This window comes from Numida meleagris, chromosome 3, assembly GCF_002078875.1.
Source record: "Numida meleagris isolate 19003 breed g44 Domestic line chromosome 3, NumMel1.0, whole genome shotgun sequence".
NCBI lineage: Eukaryota > Metazoa > Chordata > Aves > Galliformes > Numididae > Numida > Numida meleagris.
Genome location: NC_034411.1, coordinates 57,454,610 through 57,460,609, shown reverse-complemented (window position 1 = coordinate 57,460,609; position 6,000 = coordinate 57,454,610). Strand labels below are relative to the sequence as shown.

Here is a 6,000-nt window from a genome sequence, read left to right as displayed (position 1 = left end):
ATAATGAAAAGAGCTGAATCATAAAAGTGCTCTCGCCTCTGAGCTCCGAAGTAAAACCCACCGCGCTGAATCACCCAGCCCTCCCCCCGCTCCCACCCGAGCACGGCGGACCTCCCGGCCCCGACTTCCGAGCCCCCGCCCCGCGGCTCCTCCCTCGCGGCCGCGGCCCCGGCCCCGCAGCCCGCCGGGGCGGAACCGTACGCCCTACAAAGCCCGCGCCCGGCGGGGCGGGCGGCAGAGGGGAGCTGGCTCCCTAAGGGGTGCTTGCGGTGTTCCGTGGGGAGAAGGAAAAGCTGTGCCCCGGCCCCGCTGCCGTCCCGCCGCGTGCTGCCTTCCCCTTCTTTCCTCCTCCTCGTCCCGTGAGGAGCGGTGGGTGATGGAGGGGCCGTCCCCGAGGAGTCGGACCCGCAGCCGGCGGCTCTCGGAGTGAAACTTTGCGGCGAGGACTAGCGCGGGGCGGCCGAGCACCTCGCCGCGGGGCCGGCAAACTTTCTTGTGGCCGCCGCCCGCCCACGCCCCTGCCCCCGGCCCCGCTGCTATGGCACCCGCGCGTCTCCGCGGGGCGAGCGGCAGGCGGCCGCCTCTGGCTGTCCGCGCGGCGGCGGCGGGGGGGCGCGCAGCCCCAGGTCGGCGGGCGTCCTTCTCCGGGCGGCAGTGACCGCCCCGCCGCCCGCCTGCCCCCGCCCGAGCCTCGCCGCGGATGGGGACGGGCGAGGGGAGCCGCCGCCTGAGCCCGATCCAGCCGCCGCCTCGCCGGAGCGGCCCCATGTCCTCCTCCCCGCGCCGCGCAGCCCCGCAGCGCTCCCCGCCGTGAGAGCGGCGGACGCCCGGCTCCTCCCCGCAGGTAAGCGCTGGGGGGTGCGAGGGGTGCCCCGCGCCCCCAAACTTGAAGCTCCGGTGTCTCCGCGGGGTGCGGGCTCCCGGCCGAGCTCTGGCGCGGGGGGGTCTTGGAGGCGCGCCCGGAGCCCTGGGAGGCGGGGGGGGGCCCAAGCGGGCAGGGGAGGTGAGGCACACGGGGGGGATTTTTTTTTTTTTTCTCCCCGAAATAGACTTTGTTCCTCCCGCGCGGAGCCGGCGGCACGCCGGGGCTGCCGCTCCCGTGCAGCTGCTACACCCTCTTTTGTCTGCTTTGGCTCCGGAATACTTTGCGCGCTGCCACCGCCTGCAGCGCCCCGGCCCCGGCAGCTGCCTCCGGGTTTCACCCGCTGCCCTCACCCTCCCCTGGGAAGTTCCCCGTTCGCCGTTATTGTCGCCCAAGTTCGGGTTTTCTTCAGCTTTGTTTGAGGAAAAATGGTGGTGTGCTGAGTGCTGGAAGGGCGAAGCGCGGGGACGGGAGGGGGATTGCACGCTTCCCTCGGTGCGAGCGCACCTCGCTGCTCGAATAAATCGCTCCCGGGGCAGCCAGAAGCCACTATGGGGCAGGCTTTGAAGCAGAAGTACCAGGAGCAGCTTGGGGGTGCGGAGAGGGGTCTCTTGATCCCCCCTTGCCCGCAACCATTGTTGTGTTGGCGCTGAATTCAGCGAGTATGGGGCTGAGATTGCGGGAGTGATGTCCATTGACACTTGGGACTGATTGATTGTCATTAACTGATGATGTCTGCTTCGTACAGCGGTTAGAAAAGATAAAACTGCTTTTCCTCTTCAAAGACGAGAGAGTTCAGGCAAAAGTATTCTTCCAGTGTGTCGTTTTGTATAATATGAGCTTCAGAATAACCTGTGGTCATGTGGTGGACCTGTACTTAGAGTGCTTATGGGACTGAGGGCCGTATCACTCAAGACAATATATCCTGCTACCAAAGGTGGTGTATCCTCTGGCTCACTAATTTCAGGATCAATACACTGGCAGCTGCTCTGTTACTCGTCTTTAACTAGGTGGTACTTCCTATCTGTGAGGGAATCCAAGGGAGTGCCCAGAGAGGAGCAAACAGTGCATTTCCTCCTTGAATTGTTTTTGTACTCCTTCGTAGAAGGTAGGAAAAAGACCTGAAAATTTTATTTCCACTGAATATAAGTAATAAAACCAAAGAGTCTTTTGAGTTTGGAACATTTTAATGTTCTTCTAGCAAAATACTTGCTGGAAGATAACTTAAAGACAGTTTTAGTAATTTGAGACATGAGTTACAATTAGATTTTTTGCCCCGAGCGTAGATAAAAACATCCTTGTGGGAAAAGATATGTGGTAGGTAAGTAGCAATTTGAACAAATAAAATCATATATAATTTTTATTTTGTTAGCATAGAGTCATGTTTGTTATTCCTTTGTTGCTCCTTTGTTGAGCTGCAACAGTGATCCAAAGGAAAGCTGGAAAAGGAATAATAATGCAGGAGTTCAGCACGCTATAATTATTTTATTCCTTGTATAGAAACAGTTCTGCCCAATCTGTCTCTCTGGAATTGCAACAGAATTCATTTTTATGGAAGCTCTATAATCAGATTATAAGTGGTGGGCTGTCTGAATTTAATCCTGTCAAGTATGGACTGAGCGAGCTCTGCTCTGACGAAGCACTGCAATGTATGCTGACCCTCAAACTGGTGAGTAGTATCAAGCTCCCAATCTAATGACTACCTGTGGTGTGAGTTCATTCAGAGAGCAATAAGCCAATAACTTCAATGAAACTCTTCACTGGCTTAGCAGCATTACTGGACCTTTCCTGGACCAAGCTGTATTGTAATGTGTTCTGCTTCCATTTGCTTGAGTGGTAGGCATATGACACAAAACACCTGTGCCGTATGCAAGTATTCACATCGACCGCATCTTGTGGGTTATGTGATCTTGATTGACTCATACCTCTGTGGGAACAAAAGGAGGAAATAAAAAGTGAAAATTAGTTAGGAACTAGAATGTATGTGTGGAATAGCAGGAGGAGACTGGTACTTCTCATGGCTTGTTCAGTATATTTTACGAGCCAAAAAACTGAAATGATGAAGATCAGTGAAGACTCCCAGTAGAATCATTGAAACCAGGTGAAGGTATGATATAAAAAGTATGAAACCTATGAGCTGCTGTCATGAATAGCTTCCTGTTTTTTTACAGAACACTGTCAGTCTTGTCTACGGTAGTAGTAGAGATGTAGTGATGATGTGTACACTTGACTTGGTGCCATTATGCTTTGTGAACAGATAAATTACTTTTGTCTACAGGTGTTTGATCTCGTGGCACTGGAACAACGAGAAAATTGCAAATCTCTCTCCAGTGTGTAAGGTCAGACTTGAATCTGTTCTGCAGAAACCTTGTAGTTAAGATTTGTGATGCTGCGATCTGATGGATGTGGGAAGACTTCCCAAATATGCCATTGCTGTGAGGATTTAGGGAGATTCTTCCCAGTATGTGTTTACCAGCAGAATCTTTGTGCTGCTTCCTGCACTGCGACTGCCTTATGTTCCTCAAATAGTAACAAATAGTAATCAATAATGTAATAATTGGAAATCTTAGAAGGTTCATCTGCATCTCTTTATTTTAAAATGTGTTCACTTTCTTAGTCCACCAGAAATTGAAGGCATTGAGGTAGTGCTTTTGTTTTAAAACAAGAATAAAGTAAGGAAAAATTTCTACTTTCTTCTCTTACTGACTAACACATCACCCACACAATCTATGGGTAATTAGGTTCTTAATAAGTGGATTGTAGATTGCACGGAGAGGTGAAATGCTGACAGTGCTAGTGAATGAAACGGCTGAACAGATGTTTGGCACAGCTGTTACCCTACCCACTAGTTTTAGTAGTCTTCATTTTGTGGAGTTTGTGAGAATAAGCATTGTTCTCAATTTCCTTGTTGGGACTACAGTCTGACTGTACAGCAAGAGTTTGTTCTTCTATTCCACCTCCAACCATTTCCATATGACACACAGTTCAGTACCTGCAGTATCACTATGTTTGTAGTCCCTTCTCATCTCAGTGTACCCTGGCAGGAGCAGATCAGGTAGACCTGATGGCTGAACACAGTACTGAAATATTCAGGCTATACTGATCTCCTAGTATAGATGTAACTACATTATCCTACCAGAACTTTATTGCAGGATCAGTGATTTTAAACTTCATGTTTTTACTTGGCTACTTTTCCTTAAAAATCATTATTTATTTATTTATTTATTTTTGCACAGCCAGCCAAATGAGATGTATATCTTGTAACAAAGAGCTGCTTGTAACCTTTTATCTACAGTACAGACAGAGCATGTTTGTATCACTCAGTATTCTTATTTTGATCTTCTGGTGATAGAAATATTACAAAGAACATTTGGTTCTTTTTGAAAATAATTCAATAAGCAGAAGACATGAAAAGGAAGGATGATTTTTTTAAGTTATCTTCTCTATTTTTCCCTGTTTCATGCTGGGAAGGTTTGTTGTAACTAAAAAAAATGTGCCAGAGAAGTGCAGAGCCACCTAACCAAAACTGGGCACCTGAGGATCATGTCGTCTTCAATGAGATGCAGTCATCCGGCAGACATTTCAGGGAAGGTAATGCCAAAACAGACAAGTGGGAAATGAAGCCAAGAACTGCCTTTTGGTGCACAGCCGCTGAGAATTGTTAAGAGGAATGTTAGGCAGTTGTCACTTCACTCTATGATGTCCGTTTTGAGAAACATCTCATTATTTGTATCCCACTGGAGTTGTACTTAATTATTCTTTTTATTTTCCTCCAATTAATTTAAGTAGAAACAAAGGGCATTTTTTCTACATTTTTGTTTTATTTCTATCCTACTGAGCTTCACAATGATACTCTTGCTTCCTCCGAGGAATGAGGATTTGATTGTTTCAACTTCAGATGCATGCTCTAACCAAGCAGATCTTAAAAATCACAAGAGATGGACAACGTATTTTAAGTTATTTTCATTGCCACTAGTTTAAAGGCAAAGAACTCGAGAAGAAAATTCTCCTTTTATGACTTTATTATTTTTCTTTTTAGCTGCTTCACAAAGTCTGTTGGAGTGGGCATCCCAGCAATGTCGTTTGAAAACCCATGAGTAAAAAGCGTTAGTATTTGAGCATGTTGAAACTGTGTATTTCCATAATTCACTCGGGCTGTGAAATAGGAAGGTCATTTTCAATGAAAGATTGATGCAGTTGGGCACTAACAGACTATGACTAGTATGAATTGGTTAGCAGCTTTTAATTCTTCAACTCAGAGTAGGAGAGGTTTCCACTTTGATGCCTTTGGCTTATCAAATGGGATCTGTGGCATCAGCTCAGGGAGCAGATATGAAATTGAAACAAGTGGTTTAGTGATTTGCAATGATGGTCACACAACTTCTACACTAGTGGGGAAGGGGGAATTCCAAAGATCATTTTGATTCTTTTTTTTTTGAACTTAAATCACCATCAAAGCAGATTAATTAAGAGGCAGTTAAGAACCTTGACTTAGTCTTGATGAATTTGGTGCAATAGTGATAACAGCAATAGAAATTGATTCTTGTTTTAAGATTTTCCTTCTGAGTGTGTCTGAATAAATGGTCGTGCTTATCTGTAATCAGCAGCCTATTGTTGAAGAACAAATTTGTATCTAATTAATTTTACTGCTTACATTTTGCTATGTATTGAATTGAAAAAAAAAAAAGTGCTGTTACTTGTACCATAACTTGCCCATCCATCTAGTTGCATGCGTAAAATTGCCATTCAGAGCTCTTGTATTTTTTCTCTCCTTCATGTAATTCAAAATAACGAAGGCAAAAAGGTATGTTGTAATATAAAACAAACAAGAAATACCAATCAATTTTGATAAGCCATTACTGAAAACCATCTATTTATGATTTATTAGAATTCAGTGTGTGAGAAACAGTAGGTAAATGAATAGCTTTCAGAGATGCTAGAATGTCATACTCTTCTTCTGTGTACTGGAAAACTCATAATAAAGAATTTACTTTGTATCTGCAAGGTTTTATCTTCATACAAGTTGAGGAGATGATCATGGAATCACTAGCCTAGCAGTTGACTTGATCCAGTTAACGGATTTTTTTTCTGTATGTTCCTGCCTCTGCAGGGATACATGCACAGATACAATCTGTCTT

The 6,000-nt window shown here is 46.1% G+C and overlaps 1 protein-coding gene across 5 annotated transcripts in view; it reads left to right on the top strand.

The window, feature by feature from the left end:
• Positions 704–6,000, top strand: part of TMEM200A (transmembrane protein 200A) — a 58,256-nt gene continuing 52,959 nt past the window's right edge. For 2 of the 5 annotated variants that reach the window (XM_021391440.1, XM_021391439.1), the window contains exon 1: positions 704–844. The gene's annotated coding sequence lies outside the window, so the exon portion shown is untranslated. Of the gene's footprint in view, positions 845–2,362; positions 3,202–3,252; positions 4,454–6,000 lie in introns of those variants that run through there. The other 3 variants (XM_021391442.1, XM_021391443.1, XM_021391444.1) reach the window with 3 other exon arrangements.